Raw genomic sequence first — 14,970 nt, forward strand, 5'->3', positions numbered from 1 at the left:
CTCTGCCTTGTTCCTTACCCTGTGTGGCTCATTACTCCCCACCATGAGTAAGAACAAGGGATTATTTCCAGGCCATCAAGTCTATGAGCTCTACAATTCATACTTACCTGGCAGGGGAGACACCATGATCAGGAAGGTGGTTCACCCAAGGCGAGGCCCGGCCATTGCACTCTAGGTCATGCTGACCTTTGCGAATTCCCCAAATGTGGGAATCTCGACTGCATAATTTCTGGTAGTGGGGGACTGCGTTCGCGCTCTCCCCCGTTCATCACTTGTTAAAGAATGCTTTAGTTTGATGCAAGCTCGTGTGGAACACTCAGCCGAGGCTTGTCCTTGTCTGTAGGGTTTAACAAGTTGCCGGGTAGGTTGGAATCACCTTCTGGGATCAAGTTAAAATCGCGCTCTCAGTGAATGACCTTTGTCGACCTTCTTAGCACTGGACTGATCTCAAACTGTTGGCCCAGGCCTTTCCCAATTGATGTGGAGCATTCCAGTGAGGAGAAGGAAATCTGGTTCCTTACCCTGCCTGGTTCCTTTCTCTGTATGGCTCCTTACCCTGTCTGGTTCCTTAACCTGTTTGGCTCCTTACTCTGTGTTGTTCCTTACCCTGTGTGGCTCCTTACTCTGTGTTGCTCCTTACTCTGTCTTGTCCCTTACTCTGTGTGGCTCCTTACTCTGTGTGGCTCCTTACTCTGTGTTGTTCCTTACCCTGTGTTGCTCCTTACTCTATGTTGCTCCTTACTCTGTCTGGTTCCTTACTCTGTGTTGTTCCTTACTCTGTCTGGTTACTTACTCTGTGTGGCTCCTTACTTTGTCAGGTTCCTTTCTTTGTGTGGCTCCTTACCCTGTGTGGTTCCTTACCCTGTGTGGTTCCTTACCCTATGTGGCTCCCTACCTTTTCTGGTTCTTTACCCTTTGTGGCCCCGTAAGTGGCTCTCGTTGACCTTTCGAGCCCCTCTAAAAGGTCATGCACATGGTTGCCATCGCTTCTCGGCCTTTTGGCTAAGATCAAGTGTAGTATCTGTTCTTATCAGTTTAATATCTGATACGTCTCCTATATGGAGACCATATATTAAATTGATTTTTGGACATGGGAGAAGGGCCAGGGGTCCCTCTCTGCGCATTGACCCGGTATTGCATTATCTCTGGGAACAGTGCAAAAACCTAAAAGTTGTATGGAAATTAAGTGTACAAACCCCTCAAGCGGTTGGCCAAGGCCTTTCCCAATTGATGTGGAGTGTTCAAGTGAGGAGAAGGATGGGGGTATTTCGTTCCTTACCCTTCCTGGTTCCCTTCTCTGTATGGCTCCTTACCCTGTATGGTTCCTTACTCTGTCTGGTTCCTTTCATAGTGTTGCTCCTTACTCTGCCTTGTTCCTTACCCTATATGGTTCCTTACTCTGTCTGGTTCCTTTCATAGTGTGGCTCCTTACTCTGCCTTGTTCCTTACCCTATATGGTTCCTTAATCTGTCTGGTTCCTTTCATAGTGTTGCTCTCCTTACTAGGTCTGGGTTCTTACTCTGTGTGGCTCCTTACTCTGCCTTGTTCCTTACCCTGTGTGGCTCATTACTCCCCACCATGAGTAAGAACAAGGGATTATTTCCAGGCCATCAAGTCTATGAGCTCTACAATTCATACTTACCTGGCAGGGGAGACACCATGATCAGGAAGGTGGTTCACCCAAGGCGAGGCCCGGCCATTGCACTCTAGGTCATGCTGACCTTTGCGAATTCCCCAAATGTGGGAATCTCGACTGCATAATTTCTGGTAGTGGGGGACTGCGTTCGCGCTCTCCCCCGTTCATCACTTGTTAAAGAATGCTTTAGTTTGATGCAAGCTCGTGTGGAACACTCAGCCGAGGCTTGTCCTTGTCTGTAGGGTTTAACAAGTTGCCGGGTAGGTTGGAATCACCTTCTGGGATCAAGTTAAAATCGCGCTCTCAGTGAATGACCTTTGTCGACCTTCTTAGCACTGGACTGATCTCAAACTGTTGGCCCAGGCCTTTCCCAATTGATGTGGAGCATTCCAGTGAGGAGAAGGAAATCTGGTTCCTTACCCTGCCTGGTTCCTTTCTCTGTATGGCTCCTTACCCTGTCTGGTTCCTTAACCTGTTTGGCTCCTTACTCTGTGTTGTTCCTTACCCTGTGTGGCTCCTTACTCTGTGTTGCTCCTTACTCTGTCTTGTCCCTTACTCTGTGTGGCTCCTTACTCTGTGTGGCTCCTTACTCTGTGTTGTTCCTTACCCTGTGTTGCTCCTTACTCTATGTTGCTCCTTACTCTGTCTGGTTCCTTACTCTGTGTTGTTCCTTACTCTGTCTGGTTACTTACTCTCTGTGGCTCCTTACTTTGTCAGGTTCCTTTCTTTGTGTGGCTCCTTACCCTGTGTGGTTCCTTACCCTGTGTGGTTCCTTACCCTATGTGGCTCCCTACCTTTTCTGGTTCTTTACCCTTTGTGGCCCCGTAAGTGGCTCTCGTTGACCTTTCGAGCCCCTCTAAAAGGTCATGCACATGGTTGCCATCGCTTCTCGGCCTTTTGGCTAAGATCAAGTGTAGTATCTGTTCTTATCAGTTTAATATCTGATACGTCTCCTATATGGAGACCATATATTAAATTGATTTTTGGACATGGGAGAAGGGCCAGGGGCTTGCTCCACCCTCTCTGCGCATTGACCCGGTATTGCATTATCTCTGGGAACAGTGCAAAAACCTAAAAGTTGTATGGAAATTAAGTGTACAAACCCCTCAAGCGGTTGGCCAAGGCCTTTCCCAATTGATGTGGAGTGTTCAAGTGAGGAGAAGGATGGGGGTATTTCGTTCCTTACCCTTCCTGGTTCCCTTCTCTGTATGGCTCCTTACCCTGTATGGTTCCTTACTCTGTCTGGTTCCTTTCATAGTGTTGCTCCTTACTCTGCCTTGTTCCTTACCCTATATGGTTCCTTACTCTGTCTGGTTCCTTTCATAGTGTGGCTCCTTACTCTGCCTTGTTCCTTACCCTATATGGTTCCTTAATCTGTCTGGTTCCTTTCATAGTGTTGCTCTCCTTACTAGGTCTGGGTTCTTACTCTGTGTGGCTCCTTACTCTGCCTTGTTCCTTACCCTGTGTGGCTCATTACTCCCCACCATGAGTAAGAACAAGGGATTATTTCCAGGCCATCAAGTCTATGAGCTCTACAATTCATACTTACCTGGCAGGGGAGACACCATGATCAGGAAGGTGGTTCACCCAAGGCGAGGCCCGGCCATTGCACTCTAGGTCATGCTGACCTTTGCGAATTCCCCAAATGTGGGAATCTCGACTGCATAATTTCTGGTAGTGGGGGACTGCGTTCGCGCTCTCCCCCGTTCATCACTTGTTAAAGAATGCTTTAGTTTGATGCAAGCTCGTGTGGAACACTCAGCCGAGGCTTGTCCTTGTCTGTAGGGTTTAACAAGTTGCCGGGTAGGTTGGAATCACCTTCTGGGATCAAGTTAAAATCGCGCTCTCAGTGAATGACCTTTGTCGACCTTCTTAGCACTGGACTGATCTCAAACTGTTGGCCCAGGCCTTTCCCAATTGATGTGGAGCATTCCAGTGAGGAGAAGGAGATCTGGTTCCTTACCCTGCCTGGTTCCTTTCTCTGTATGGCTCCTTACCCTGTTTGGCTCCTTACTCTGTGTTGTTCCTTACCCTGTGTGGCTCCTTACTCTGTGTTGCTCCTTACTCTGTCTTGTCCCTTACTCTGTGTGGCTCCTTACTCTGTGTGGCTCCTTACTCTGTGTTGTTCCTTACCCTGTGTTGCTCCTTACTCTGTGTTGCTCCTTACTCTGTCTGGTTCCTTACTCTGTGTTGTTCCTTACTCTGTCTGGTTACTTACTCTGTGTGGCTCCTTACTTTGTCAGGTTCCTTTCTTTGTGTGGCTCCTTACCCTGTGTGGTTCCTTACCCTGTGTGGTTCCTTACCCTATGTGGCTCCCTACCTTTTCTGGTTCTTTACCCTTTGTGGCCCCGTAAGTGGCTCTCGTTGACCTTTCGAGCCCCTCTAAAAGGTCATGCACATGGTTGCCATCGCTTCTCGGCCTTTTGGCTAAGATCAAGTGTAGTATCTGTTCTTATCAGTTTAATATCTGATACGTCTCCTATATGGAGACCATATATTAAATTGATTTTTGGACATGGGAGAAGGGCCAGGGGCTTGCTCCACCCTCTCTGCGCATTGACCCGGTATTGCATTATCTCTGGGAACAGTGCAAAAACCTAAAAGTTGTATGGAAATTAAGTGTACAAACCCCTCAAGCGGTTGGCCAAGGCCTTTCCCAATTGATGTGGAGTGTTCAAGTGAGGAGAAGGATGGGGGTATTTCGTTCCTTACCCTTCCTGGTTCCCTTCTCTGTATGGCTCCTTACCCTGTATGGTTCCTTACTCTGTCTGGTTCCTTTCATAGTGTTGCTCCTTACTCTGCCTTGTTCCTTACCCTATATGGTTCCTTACTCTGTCTGGTTCCTTTCATAGTGTGGCTCCTTACTCTGCCTTGTTCCTTACCCTATATGGTTCCTTAATCTGTCTGGTTCCTTTCATAGTGTTGCTCTCCTTACTAGGTCTGGGTTCTTACTCTGTGTGGCTCCTTACTCTGCCTTGTTCCTTACCCTGTGTGGCTCATTACTCCCCACCATGAGTAAGAACAAGGGATTATTTCCAGGCCATCAAGTCTATGAGCTCTACAATTCATACTTACCTGGCAGGGGAGACACCATGATCAGGAAGGTGGTTCACCCAAGGCGAGGCCTGGCCATTGCACTCTAGGTCATGCTGACCTTTGCGAATTCCCCAAATGTGGGAATCTCGACTGCATAATTTCTGGTAGTGGGGGACTGCGTTCGCGCTCTCCCCCGTTCATCACTTGTTAAAGAATGCTTTAGTTTGATGCAAGCTCGTGTGGAACACTCAGCCGAGGCTTGTCCTTGTCTGTAGGGTTTAACAAGTTGCCGGGTAGGTTGGAATCACCTTCTGGGATCAAGTTAAAATCGCGCTCTCAGTGAATGACCTTTGTCGACCTTCTTAGCACTGGACTGATCTCAAACTGTTGGCCCAGGCCTTTCCCAATTGATGTGGAGCATTCCAGTGAGGAGAAGGAAATCTGGTTCCTTACCCTGCCTGGTTCCTTTCTCTGTATGGCTCCTTACCCTGTCTGGTTCCTTAACCTGTTTGGCTCCTTACTCTGTGTTGTTCCTTACCCTGTGTGGCTCCTTACTCTGTGTTGCTCCTTACTCTGTCTTGTCCCTTACTCTGTGTGGCTCCTTACTCTGTGTGGCTCCTTACTCTGTGTTGTTCCTTACCCTGTGTTGCTCCTTACTCTATGTTGCTCCTTACTCTGTCTGGTTCCTTACTCTGTGTTGTTCCTTACTCTGTCTGGTTACTTACTCTGTGTGGCTCCTTACTTTGTCAGGTTCCTTTCTTTGTGTGGCTCCTTACCCTGTGTGGTTCCTTACCCTGTGTGGTTCCTTACCCTATGTGGCTCCCTACCTTTTCTGGTTCTTTACCCTTTGTGGCCCCGTAAGTGGCTCTCGTTGACCTTTCGAGCCCCTCTAAAAGGTCATGCACATGGTTGCCATCGCTTCTCGGCCTTTTGGCTAAGATCAAGTGTAGTATCTGTTCTTATCAGTTTAATATCTGATACGTCTCCTATATGGAGACCATATATTAAATTGATTTTTGGACATGGGAGAAGGGCCAGGGGCTTGCTCCACCCTCTCTGCGCATTGACCCGGTATTGCATTATCTCTGGGAACAGTGCAAAAACCTAAAAGTTGTATGGAAATTAAGTGTACAAACCCCTCAAGCGGTTGGCCAAGGCCTTTCCCAATTGATGTGGAGTGTTCAAGTGAGGAGAAGGATGGGGGTATTTCGTTCCTTACCCTTCCTGGTTCCCTTCTCTGTATGGCTCCTTACCCTGTATGGTTCCTTACTCTGTCTGGTTCCTTTCATAGTGTTGCTCCTTACTCTGCCTTGTTCCTTACCCTATATGGTTCCTTACTCTGTCTGGTTCCTTTCATAGTGTGGCTCCTTACTCTGCCTTGTTCCTTACCCTATATGGTTCCTTAATCTGTCTGGTTCCTTTCATAGTGTTGCTCTCCTTACTAGGTCTGGGTTCTTACTCTGTGTGGCTCCTTACTCTGCCTTGTTCCTTACCCTGTGTGGCTCATTACTCCCCACCATGAGTAAGAACAAGGGATTATTTCCAGGCCATCAAGTCTATGAGCTCTACAATTCATACTTACCTGGCAGGGGAGACACCATGATCAGGAAGGTGGTTCACCCAAGGCGAGGCCCGGCCATTGCACTCTAGGTCATGCTGACCTTTGCGAATTCCCCAAATGTGGGAATCTCGACTGCATAATTTCTGGTAGTGGGGGACTGCGTTCGCGCTCTCCCCCGTTCATCACTTGTTAAAGAATGCTTTAGTTTGATGCAAGCTCGTGTGGAACACTCAGCCGAGGCTTGTCCTTGTCTGTAGGGTTTAACAAGTTGCCGGGTAGGTTGGAATCACCTTCTGGGATCAAGTTAAAATCGCGCTCTCAGTGAATGACCTTTGTCGACCTTCTTAGCACTGGACTGATCTCAAACTGTTGGCCCAGGCCTTTCCCAATTGATGTGGAGCATTCCAGTGAGGAGAAGGAAATCTGGTTCCTTACCCTGCCTGGTTCCTTTCTCTGTATGGCTCCTTACCCTGTCTGGTTCCTTAACCTGTTTGGCTCCTTACTCTGTGTTGTTCCTTACCCTGTGTGGCTCCTTACTCTGTGTTGCTCCTTACTCTGTCTTGTCCCTTACTCTGTGTGGCTCCTTACTCTGTGTGGCTCCTTACTCTGTGTTGTTCCTTACCCTGTGTTGCTCCTTACTCTATGTTGCTCCTTACTCTGTCTGGTTCCTTACTCTGTGTTGTTCCTTACTCTGTCTGGTTACTTACTCTCTGTGGCTCCTTACTTTGTCAGGTTCCTTTCTTTGTGTGGCTCCTTACCCTGTGTGGTTCCTTACCCTGTGTGGTTCCTTACCCTATGTGGCTCCCTACCTTTTCTGGTTCTTTACCCTTTGTGGCCCCGTAAGTGGCTCTCGTTGACCTTTCGAGCCCCTCTAAAAGGTCATGCACATGGTTGCCATCGCTTCTCGGCCTTTTGGCTAAGATCAAGTGTAGTATCTGTTCTTATCAGTTTAATATCTGATACGTCTCCTATATGGAGACCATATATTAAATTGATTTTTGGACATGGGAGAAGGGCCAGGGGCTTGCTCCACCCTCTCTGCGCATTGACCCGGTATTGCATTATCTCTGGGAACAGTGCAAAAACCTAAAAGTTGTATGGAAATTAAGTGTACAAACCCCTCAAGCGGTTGGCCAAGGCCTTTCCCAATTGATGTGGAGTGTTCAAGTGAGGAGAAGGATGGGGGTATTTCGTTCCTTACCCTTCCTGGTTCCCTTCTCTGTATGGCTCCTTACCCTGTATGGTTCCTTACTCTGTCTGGTTCCTTTCATAGTGTTGCTCCTTACTCTGCCTTGTTCCTTACCCTATATGGTTCCTTACTCTGTCTGGTTCCTTTCATAGTGTGGCTCCTTACTCTGCCTTGTTCCTTACCCTATATGGTTCCTTAATCTGTCTGGTTCCTTTCATAGTGTTGCTCTCCTTACTAGGTCTGGGTTCTTACTCTGTGTGGCTCCTTACTCTGCCTTGTTCCTTACCCTGTGTGGCTCATTACTCCCCACCATGAGTAAGAACAAGGGATTATTTCCAGGCCATCAAGTCTATGAGCTCTACAATTCATACTTACCTGGCAGGGGAGACACCATGATCAGGAAGGTGGTTCACCCAAGGCGAGGCCCGGCCATTGCACTCTAGGTCATGCTGACCTTTGCGAATTCCCCAAATGTGGGAATCTCGACTGCATAATTTCTGGTAGTGGGGGACTGCGTTCGCGCTCTCCCCCGTTCATCACTTGTTAAAGAATGCTTTAGTTTGATGCAAGCTCGTGTGGAACACTCAGCCGAGGCTTGTCCTTGTCTGTAGGGTTTAACAAGTTGCCGGGTAGGTTGGAATCACCTTCTGGGATCAAGTTAAAATCGCACTCTCAGTGAATGACCTTTGTCGACCTTCTTAGCACTGGACTGATCTCAAACTGTTGGCCCAGGCCTTTCCCAATTGATGTGGAGCATTCCAGTGAGGAGAAGGAGATCTGGTTCCTTACCCTGCCTGGTTCCTTTCTCTGTATGGCTCCTTACCCTGTTTGGCTCCTTACTCTGTGTTGTTCCTTACCCTGTGTGGCTCCTTACTCTGTGTTGCTCCTTACTCTGTCTTGTCCCTTACTCTGTGTGGCTCCTTACTCTGTGTGGCTCCTTACTCTGTGTTGTTCCTTACCCTGTGTTGCTCCTTACTCTGTGTTGCTCCTTACTCTGTCTGGTTCCTTACTCTGTGTTGTTCCTTACTCTGTCTGGTTACTTACTCTGTGTGGCTCCTTACTTTGTCAGGTTCCTTTCTTTGTGTGGCTCCTTACCCTGTGTGGTTCCTTACCCTGTGTGGTTCCTTACCCTATGTGGCTCCCTACCTTTTCTGGTTCTTTACCCTTTGTGGCCCCGTAAGTGGCTCTCGTTGACCTTTCGAGCCCCTCTAAAAGGTCATGCACATGGTTGCCATCGCTTCTCGGCCTTTTGGCTAAGATCAAGTGTAGTATCTGTTCTTATCAGTTTAATATCTGATACGTCTCCTATATGGAGACCATATATTAAATTGATTTTTGGACATGGGAGAAGGGCCAGGGGCTTGCTCCACCCTCTCTGCGCATTGACCCGGTATTGCATTATCTCTGGGAACAGTGCAAAAACCTAAAAGTTGTATGGAAATTAAGTGTACAAACCCCTCAAGCGGTTGGCCAAGGCCTTTCCCAATTGATGTGGAGTGTTCAAGTGAGGAGAAGGATGGGGGTATTTCGTTCCTTACCCTTCCTGGTTCCCTTCTCTGTATGGCTCCTTACCCTGTATGGTTCCTTACTCTGTCTGGTTCCTTTCATAGTGTTGCTCCTTACTCTGCCTTGTTCCTTACCCTATATGGTTCCTTACTCTGTCTGGTTCCTTTCATAGTGTGGCTCCTTACTCTGCCTTGTTCCTTACCCTATATGGTTCCTTAATCTGTCTGGTTCCTTTCATAGTGTTGCTCTCCTTACTAGGTCTGGGTTCTTACTCTGTGTGGCTCCTTACTCTGCCTTGTTCCTTACCCTGTGTGGCTCATTACTCCCCACCATGAGTAAGAACAAGGGATTATTTCCAGGCCATCAAGTCTATGAGCTCTACAATTCATACTTACCTGGCAGGGGAGACACCATGATCAGGAAGGTGGTTCACCCAAGGCGAGGCCCGGCCATTGCACTCTAGGTCATGCTGACCTTTGCGAATTCCCCAAATGTGGGAATCTCGACTGCATAATTTCTGGTAGTGGGGGACTGCGTTCGCGCTCTCCCCCGTTCATCACTTGTTAAAGAATGCTTTAGTTTGATGCAAGCTCGTGTGGAACACTCAGCCGAGGCTTGTCCTTGTCTGTAGGGTTTAACAAGTTGCCGGGTAGGTTGGAATCACCTTCTGGGATCAAGTTAAAATCGCGCTCTCAGTGAATGACCTTTGTCGACCTTCTTAGCACTGGACTGATCTCAAACTGTTGGCCCAGGCCTTTCCCAATTGATGTGGAGCATTCCAGTGAGGAGAAGGAAATCTGGTTCCTTACCCTGCCTGGTTCCTTTCTCTGTATGGCTCCTTACCCTGTCTGGTTCCTTAACCTGTTTGGCTCCTTACTCTGTGTTGTTCCTTACCCTGTGTGGCTCCTTACTCTGTGTTGCTCCTTACTCTGTCTTGTCCCTTACTCTGTGTGGCTCCTTACTCTGTGTGGCTCCTTACTCTGTGTTGTTCCTTACCCTGTGTTGCTCCTTACTCTATGTTGCTCCTTACTCTGTCTGGTTCCTTACTCTGTGTTGTTCCTTACTCTGTCTGGTTACTTACTCTGTGTGGCTCCTTACTTTGTCAGGTTCCTTTCTTTGTGTGGCTCCTTACCCTGTGTGGTTCCTTACCCTGTGTGGTTCCTTACCCTATGTGGCTCCCTACCTTTTCTGGTTCTTTACCCTTTGTGGCCCCGTAAGTGGCTCTCGTTGACCTTTCGAGCCCCTCTAAAAGGTCATGCACATGGTTGCCATCGCTTCTCGGCCTTTTGGCTAAGATCAAGTGTAGTATCTGTTCTTATCAGTTTAATATCTGATACGTCTCCTATATGGAGACCATATATTAAATTGATTTTTGGACATGGGAGAAGGGCCAGGGGCTTGCTCCACCCTCTCTGCGCATTGACCCGGTATTGCATTATCTCTGGGAACAGTGCAAAAACCTAAAAGTTGTATGGAAATTAAGTGTACAAACCCCTCAAGCGGTTGGCCAAGGCCTTTCCCAATTGATGTGGAGTGTTCAAGTGAGGAGAAGGATGGGGGTATTTCGTTCCTTACCCTTCCTGGTTCCCTTCTCTGTATGGCTCCTTACCCTGTATGGTTCCTTACTCTGTCTGGTTCCTTTCATAGTGTTGCTCCTTACTCTGCCTTGTTCCTTACCCTATATGGTTCCTTACTCTGTCTGGTTCCTTTCATAGTGTGGCTCCTTACTCTGCCTTGTTCCTTACCCTATATGGTTCCTTAATCTGTCTGGTTCCTTTCATAGTGTTGCTCTCCTTACTAGGTCTGGGTTCTTACTCTGTGTGGCTCCTTACTCTGCCTTGTTCCTTACCCTGTGTGGCTCATTACTCCCCACCATGAGTAAGAACAAGGGATTATTTCCAGGCCATCAAGTCTATGAGCTCTACAATTCATACTTACCTGGCAGGGGAGACACCATGATCAGGAAGGTGGTTCACCCAAGGCGAGGCCCGGCCATTGCACTCTAGGTCATGCTGACCTTTGCGAATTCCCCAAATGTGGGAATCTCGACTGCATAATTTCTGGTAGTGGGGGACTGCGTTCGCGCTCTCCCCCGTTCATCACTTGTTAAAGAATGCTTTAGTTTGATGCAAGCTCGTGTGGAACACTCAGCCGAGGCTTGTCCTTGTCTGTAGGGTTTAACAAGTTGCCGGGTAGGTTGGAATCACCTTCTGGGATCAAGTTAAAATCGCGCTCTCAGTGAATGACCTTTGTCGACCTTCTTAGCACTGGACTGATCTCAAACTGTTGGCCCAGGCCTTTCCCAATTGATGTGGAGCATTCCAGTGAGGAGAAGGAGATCTGGTTCCTTACCCTGCCTGGTTCCTTTCTCTGTATGGCTCCTTACCCTGTTTGGCTCCTTACTCTGTGTTGTTCCTTACCCTGTGTTGCTCCTTACTCTGTCTTGTCCCTTACTCTGTGTGGCTCCTTACTCTGTGTGGCTCCTTACTCTGTGTTGTTCCTTACCCTGTGTTGCTCCTTACTCTGTGTTGCTCCTTACTCTGTCTGGTTCCTTACTCTGTGTTGTTCCTTACTCTGTCTGGTTACTTACTCTGTGTGGCTCCTTACTTTGTCAGGTTCCTTTCTTTGTGTGGCTCCTTACCCTGTGTGGTTCCTTACCCTGTGTGGTTCCTTACCCTATGTGGCTCCCTACCTTTTCTGGTTCTTTACCCTTTGTGGCCCCGTAAGTGGCTCTCGTTGACCTTTCGAGCCCCTCTAAAAGGTCATGCACATGGTTGCCATCGCTTCTCGGCCTTTTGGCTAAGATCAAGTGTAGTATCTGTTCTTATCAGTTTAATATCTGATACGTCTCCTATATGGAGACCATATATTAAATTGATTTTTGGACATGGGAGAAGGGCCAGGGGCTTGCTCCACCCTCTCTGCGCATTGACCCGGTATTGCATTATCTCTGGGAACAGTGCAAAAACCTAAAAGTTGTATGGAAATTAAGTGTACAAACCCCTCAAGCGGTTGGCCAAGGCCTTTCCCAATTGATGTGGAGTGTTCAAGTGAGGAGAAGGATGGGGGTATTTCGTTCCTTACCCTTCCTGGTTCCCTTCTCTGTATGGCTCCTTACCCTGTATGGTTCCTTACTCTGTCTGGTTCCTTTCAAAGTGTTGCTCCTTACTCTGCCTTGTTCCTTACCCTATATGGTTCCTTACTCTGTCTGGTTCCTTTCATAGTGTGGCTCCTTACTCTGCCTTGTTCCTTACCCTATATGGTTCCTTAATCTGTCTGGTTCCTTTCATAGTGTTGCTCTCCTTACTAGGTCTGGGTTCTTACTCTGTGTGGCTCCTTACTCTGCCTTGTTCCTTACCCTGTGTGGCTCATTACTCCCCACCATGAGTAAGAACAAGGGATTATTTCCAGGCCATCAAGTCTATGAGCTCTACAATTCATACTTACCTGGCAGGGGAGACACCATGATCAGGAAGGTGGTTCACCCAAGGCGAGGCCCGGCCATTGCACTCTAGGTCATGCTGACCTTTGCGAATTCCCCAAATGTGGGAATCTCGACTGCATAATTTCTGGTAGTGGGGGACTGCGTTCGCGCTCTCCCCCGTTCATCACTTGTTAAAGAATGCTTTAGTTTGATGCAAGCTCGTGTGGAACACTCAGCCGAGGCTTGTCCTTGTCTGTAGGGTTTAACAAGTTGCCGGGTAGGTTGGAATCACCTTCTGGGATCAAGTTAAAATCGCGCTCTCAGTGAATGACCTTTGTCGACCTTCTTAGCACTGGACTGATCTCAAACTGTTGGCCCAGGCCTTTCCCAATTGATGTGGAGCATTCCAGTGAGGAGAAGGAAATCTGGTTCCTTACCCTGCCTGGTTCCTTTCTCTGTATGGCTCCTTACCCTGTCTGGTTCCTTAACCTGTTTGGCTCCTTACTCTGTGTTGTTCCTTACCCTGTGTGGCTCCTTACTCTGTGTTGCTCCTTACTCTGTCTTGTCCCTTACTCTGTGTGGCTCCTTACTCTGTGTGGCTCCTTACTCTGTGTTGTTCCTTACCCTGTGTTGCTCCTTACTCTATGTTGCTCCTTACTCTGTCTGGTTCCTTACTCTGTGTTGTTCCTTACTCTGTCTGGTTACTTACTCTGTGTGGCTCCTTACTTTGTCAGGTTCCTTTCTTTGTGTGGCTCCTTACCCTGTGTGGTTCCTTACCCTGTGTGGTTCCTTACCCTATGTGGCTCCCTACCTTTTCTGGTTCTTTACCCTTTGTGGCCCCGTAAGTGGCTCTCGTTGACCTTTCGAGCCCCTCTAAAAGGTCATGCACATGGTTGCCATCGCTTCTCGGCCTTTTGGCTAAGATCAAGTGTAGTATCTGTTCTTATCAGTTTAATATCTGATACGTCTCCTATATGGAGACCATATATTAAATTGATTTTTGGACATGGGAGAAGGGCCAGGGGCTTGCTCCACCCTCTCTGCGCATTGACCCGGTATTGCATTATCTCTGGGAACAGTGCAAAAACCTAAAAGTTGTATGGAAATTAAGTGTACAAACCCCTCAAGCGGTTGGCCAAGGCCTTTCCCAATTGATGTGGAGTGTTCAAGTGAGGAGAAGGATGGGGGTATTTCGTTCCTTACCCTTCCTGGTTCCCTTCTCTGTATGGCTCCTTACCCTGTATGGTTCCTTACTCTGTCTGGTTCCTTTCATAGTGTTGCTCCTTACTCTGCCTTGTTCCTTACCCTATATGGTTCCTTACTCTGTCTGGTTCCTTTCATAGTGTGGCTCCTTACTCTGCCTTGTTCCTTACCCTATATGGTTCCTTAATCTGTCTGGTTCCTTTCATAGTGTTGCTCTCCTTACTAGGTCTGGGTTCTTACTCTGTGTGGCTCCTTACTCTGCCTTGTTCCTTACCCTGTGTGGCTCATTACTCCCCACCATGAGTAAGAACAAGGGATTATTTCCAGGCCATCAAGTCTATGAGCTCTACAATTCATACTTACCTGGCAGGGGAGACACCATGATCAGGAAGGTGGTTCACCCAAGGCGAGGCCCGGCCATTGCACTCTAGGTCATGCTGACCTTTGCGAATTCCCCAAATGTGGGAATCTCGACTGCATAATTTCTGGTAGTGGGGGACTGCGTTCGCGCTCTCCCCCGTTCATCACTTGTTAAAGAATGCTTTAGTTTGATGCAAGCTCGTGTGGAACACTCAGCCGAGGCTTGTCCTTGTCTGTAGGGTTTAACAAGTTGCCGGGTAGGTTGGAATCACCTTCTGGGATCAAGTTAAAATCGCGCTCTCAGTGAATGACCTTTGTCGACCTTCTTAGCACTGGACTGATCTCAAACTGTTGGCCCAGGCCTTTCCCAATTGATGTGGAGCATTCCAGTGAGGAGAAGGAGATCTGGTTCCTTACCCTGCCTGGTTCCTTTCTCTGTATGGCTCCTTACCCTGTTTGGCTCCTTACTCTGTGTTGTTCCTTACCCTGTGTGGCTCCTTACTCTGTGTTGCTCCTTACTCTGTCTTGTCCCTTACTCTGTGTGGTTCCTTACTCTGTGTTGTTCCTTACCCTGTGTTGCTCCTTACTCTGTGTTGCTCCTTACTCTGTCTGGTTCCTTACTCTGTGTTGTTCCTTACTCTGTGTTGTTCCTTACTCTGTCTGGTTACTTACTCTGTGTGGCTCCTTACTTTGTCAGGTTCCTTTCTTTGTGTGGCTCCTTACCCTGTGTGGTTCCTTACCCTGTGTGGTTCCTTACCCTATGTGGCTCCCTACCTTTTCTGGTTCTTTACCCTTTGTGGCCCCGTAAGTGGCTCTCGTTGACCTTTCGAGCCCCTCTAAAAGGTCATGCACATGGTTGCCATCGCTTCTCGGCCTTTTGGCTAAGATCAAGTGTAGTATCTGTTCTTATCAGTTTAATATCTGATACGTCTCCTATATGGAGACCATATATTAAATTGATTTTTGGACATGGGAGAAGGGCCAGGGGCTTGCTCCACCCTCTCTGCGCATTGACCCGGTATTGCATTATCTCTGGGAACAGTGCAAAAACCTAA

General features: G+C 48.0%; 20 non-coding genes across 20 annotated transcripts; all 20 read left to right on the plus strand.

Annotated features, from left to right (window-relative positions):
• Positions 1–99: 99 nt before the first annotated feature.
• Positions 100–264, plus strand: LOC148072799 (U1 spliceosomal RNA). Its single transcript, XR_015712653.1, has one exon. It is a non-coding gene; the product is annotated as a U1 spliceosomal RNA (small nuclear RNA).
• A 718-nt stretch (positions 265–982) lies between these two features.
• LOC148072800 (U2 spliceosomal RNA) lies at positions 983–1,165 on the plus strand. The gene has a single exon (XR_015712272.1). It is a non-coding gene; the product is annotated as a U2 spliceosomal RNA (small nuclear RNA).
• Positions 1,166–1,634: 469 nt separating this feature from the next.
• On the plus strand, positions 1,635–1,799 carry LOC148072801 (U1 spliceosomal RNA). The gene has a single exon (XR_015712664.1). It is a non-coding gene; the product is annotated as a U1 spliceosomal RNA (small nuclear RNA).
• Positions 1,800–2,517: 718 nt separating this feature from the next.
• On the plus strand, positions 2,518–2,708 carry LOC148072802 (U2 spliceosomal RNA). Its single transcript, XR_015712640.1, has one exon. It is a non-coding gene; the product is annotated as a U2 spliceosomal RNA (small nuclear RNA).
• A 469-nt stretch (positions 2,709–3,177) lies between these two features.
• On the plus strand, positions 3,178–3,342 carry LOC148072803 (U1 spliceosomal RNA). The gene has a single exon (XR_015712676.1). It is a non-coding gene; the product is annotated as a U1 spliceosomal RNA (small nuclear RNA).
• Positions 3,343–4,043: 701 nt separating this feature from the next.
• LOC148072804 (U2 spliceosomal RNA) lies at positions 4,044–4,234 on the plus strand. Its single transcript, XR_015712641.1, has one exon. It is a non-coding gene; the product is annotated as a U2 spliceosomal RNA (small nuclear RNA).
• A 469-nt stretch (positions 4,235–4,703) lies between these two features.
• LOC148072805 (U1 spliceosomal RNA) lies at positions 4,704–4,868 on the plus strand. Its single transcript, XR_015712503.1, has one exon. It is a non-coding gene; the product is annotated as a U1 spliceosomal RNA (small nuclear RNA).
• Positions 4,869–5,586: 718 nt separating this feature from the next.
• On the plus strand, positions 5,587–5,777 carry LOC148072806 (U2 spliceosomal RNA). The gene has a single exon (XR_015712643.1). It is a non-coding gene; the product is annotated as a U2 spliceosomal RNA (small nuclear RNA).
• A 469-nt stretch (positions 5,778–6,246) lies between these two features.
• LOC148072807 (U1 spliceosomal RNA) lies at positions 6,247–6,411 on the plus strand. Its single transcript, XR_015712687.1, has one exon. It is a non-coding gene; the product is annotated as a U1 spliceosomal RNA (small nuclear RNA).
• A 718-nt stretch (positions 6,412–7,129) lies between these two features.
• On the plus strand, positions 7,130–7,320 carry LOC148072808 (U2 spliceosomal RNA). Its single transcript, XR_015712644.1, has one exon. It is a non-coding gene; the product is annotated as a U2 spliceosomal RNA (small nuclear RNA).
• A 469-nt stretch (positions 7,321–7,789) lies between these two features.
• LOC148072809 (U1 spliceosomal RNA) lies at positions 7,790–7,954 on the plus strand. The gene has a single exon (XR_015712698.1). It is a non-coding gene; the product is annotated as a U1 spliceosomal RNA (small nuclear RNA).
• Positions 7,955–8,655: 701 nt separating this feature from the next.
• On the plus strand, positions 8,656–8,846 carry LOC148072810 (U2 spliceosomal RNA). The gene has a single exon (XR_015712645.1). It is a non-coding gene; the product is annotated as a U2 spliceosomal RNA (small nuclear RNA).
• A 469-nt stretch (positions 8,847–9,315) lies between these two features.
• LOC148072811 (U1 spliceosomal RNA) lies at positions 9,316–9,480 on the plus strand. Its single transcript, XR_015712709.1, has one exon. It is a non-coding gene; the product is annotated as a U1 spliceosomal RNA (small nuclear RNA).
• A 718-nt stretch (positions 9,481–10,198) lies between these two features.
• Positions 10,199–10,389, plus strand: LOC148072812 (U2 spliceosomal RNA). The gene has a single exon (XR_015712646.1). It is a non-coding gene; the product is annotated as a U2 spliceosomal RNA (small nuclear RNA).
• A 469-nt stretch (positions 10,390–10,858) lies between these two features.
• On the plus strand, positions 10,859–11,023 carry LOC148072813 (U1 spliceosomal RNA). The gene has a single exon (XR_015712720.1). It is a non-coding gene; the product is annotated as a U1 spliceosomal RNA (small nuclear RNA).
• Positions 11,024–11,707: 684 nt separating this feature from the next.
• LOC148072814 (U2 spliceosomal RNA) lies at positions 11,708–11,898 on the plus strand. Its single transcript, XR_015712647.1, has one exon. It is a non-coding gene; the product is annotated as a U2 spliceosomal RNA (small nuclear RNA).
• Positions 11,899–12,367: 469 nt separating this feature from the next.
• LOC148072815 (U1 spliceosomal RNA) lies at positions 12,368–12,532 on the plus strand. The gene has a single exon (XR_015712732.1). It is a non-coding gene; the product is annotated as a U1 spliceosomal RNA (small nuclear RNA).
• A 718-nt stretch (positions 12,533–13,250) lies between these two features.
• Positions 13,251–13,441, plus strand: LOC148072816 (U2 spliceosomal RNA). Its single transcript, XR_015712648.1, has one exon. It is a non-coding gene; the product is annotated as a U2 spliceosomal RNA (small nuclear RNA).
• Positions 13,442–13,910: 469 nt separating this feature from the next.
• LOC148072817 (U1 spliceosomal RNA) lies at positions 13,911–14,075 on the plus strand. Its single transcript, XR_015712743.1, has one exon. It is a non-coding gene; the product is annotated as a U1 spliceosomal RNA (small nuclear RNA).
• Positions 14,076–14,776: 701 nt separating this feature from the next.
• LOC148072818 (U2 spliceosomal RNA) lies at positions 14,777–14,967 on the plus strand. Its single transcript, XR_015712649.1, has one exon. It is a non-coding gene; the product is annotated as a U2 spliceosomal RNA (small nuclear RNA).
• Positions 14,968–14,970: the final 3 nt, after the last annotated feature.

This window comes from Callionymus lyra, chromosome 8 (assembly GCF_982586985.1).
Source record: "Callionymus lyra chromosome 8, fCalLyr1.hap1.1, whole genome shotgun sequence".
Classification (NCBI taxonomy): Eukaryota; Metazoa; Chordata; class Actinopteri; order Syngnathiformes; family Callionymidae; genus Callionymus; species Callionymus lyra.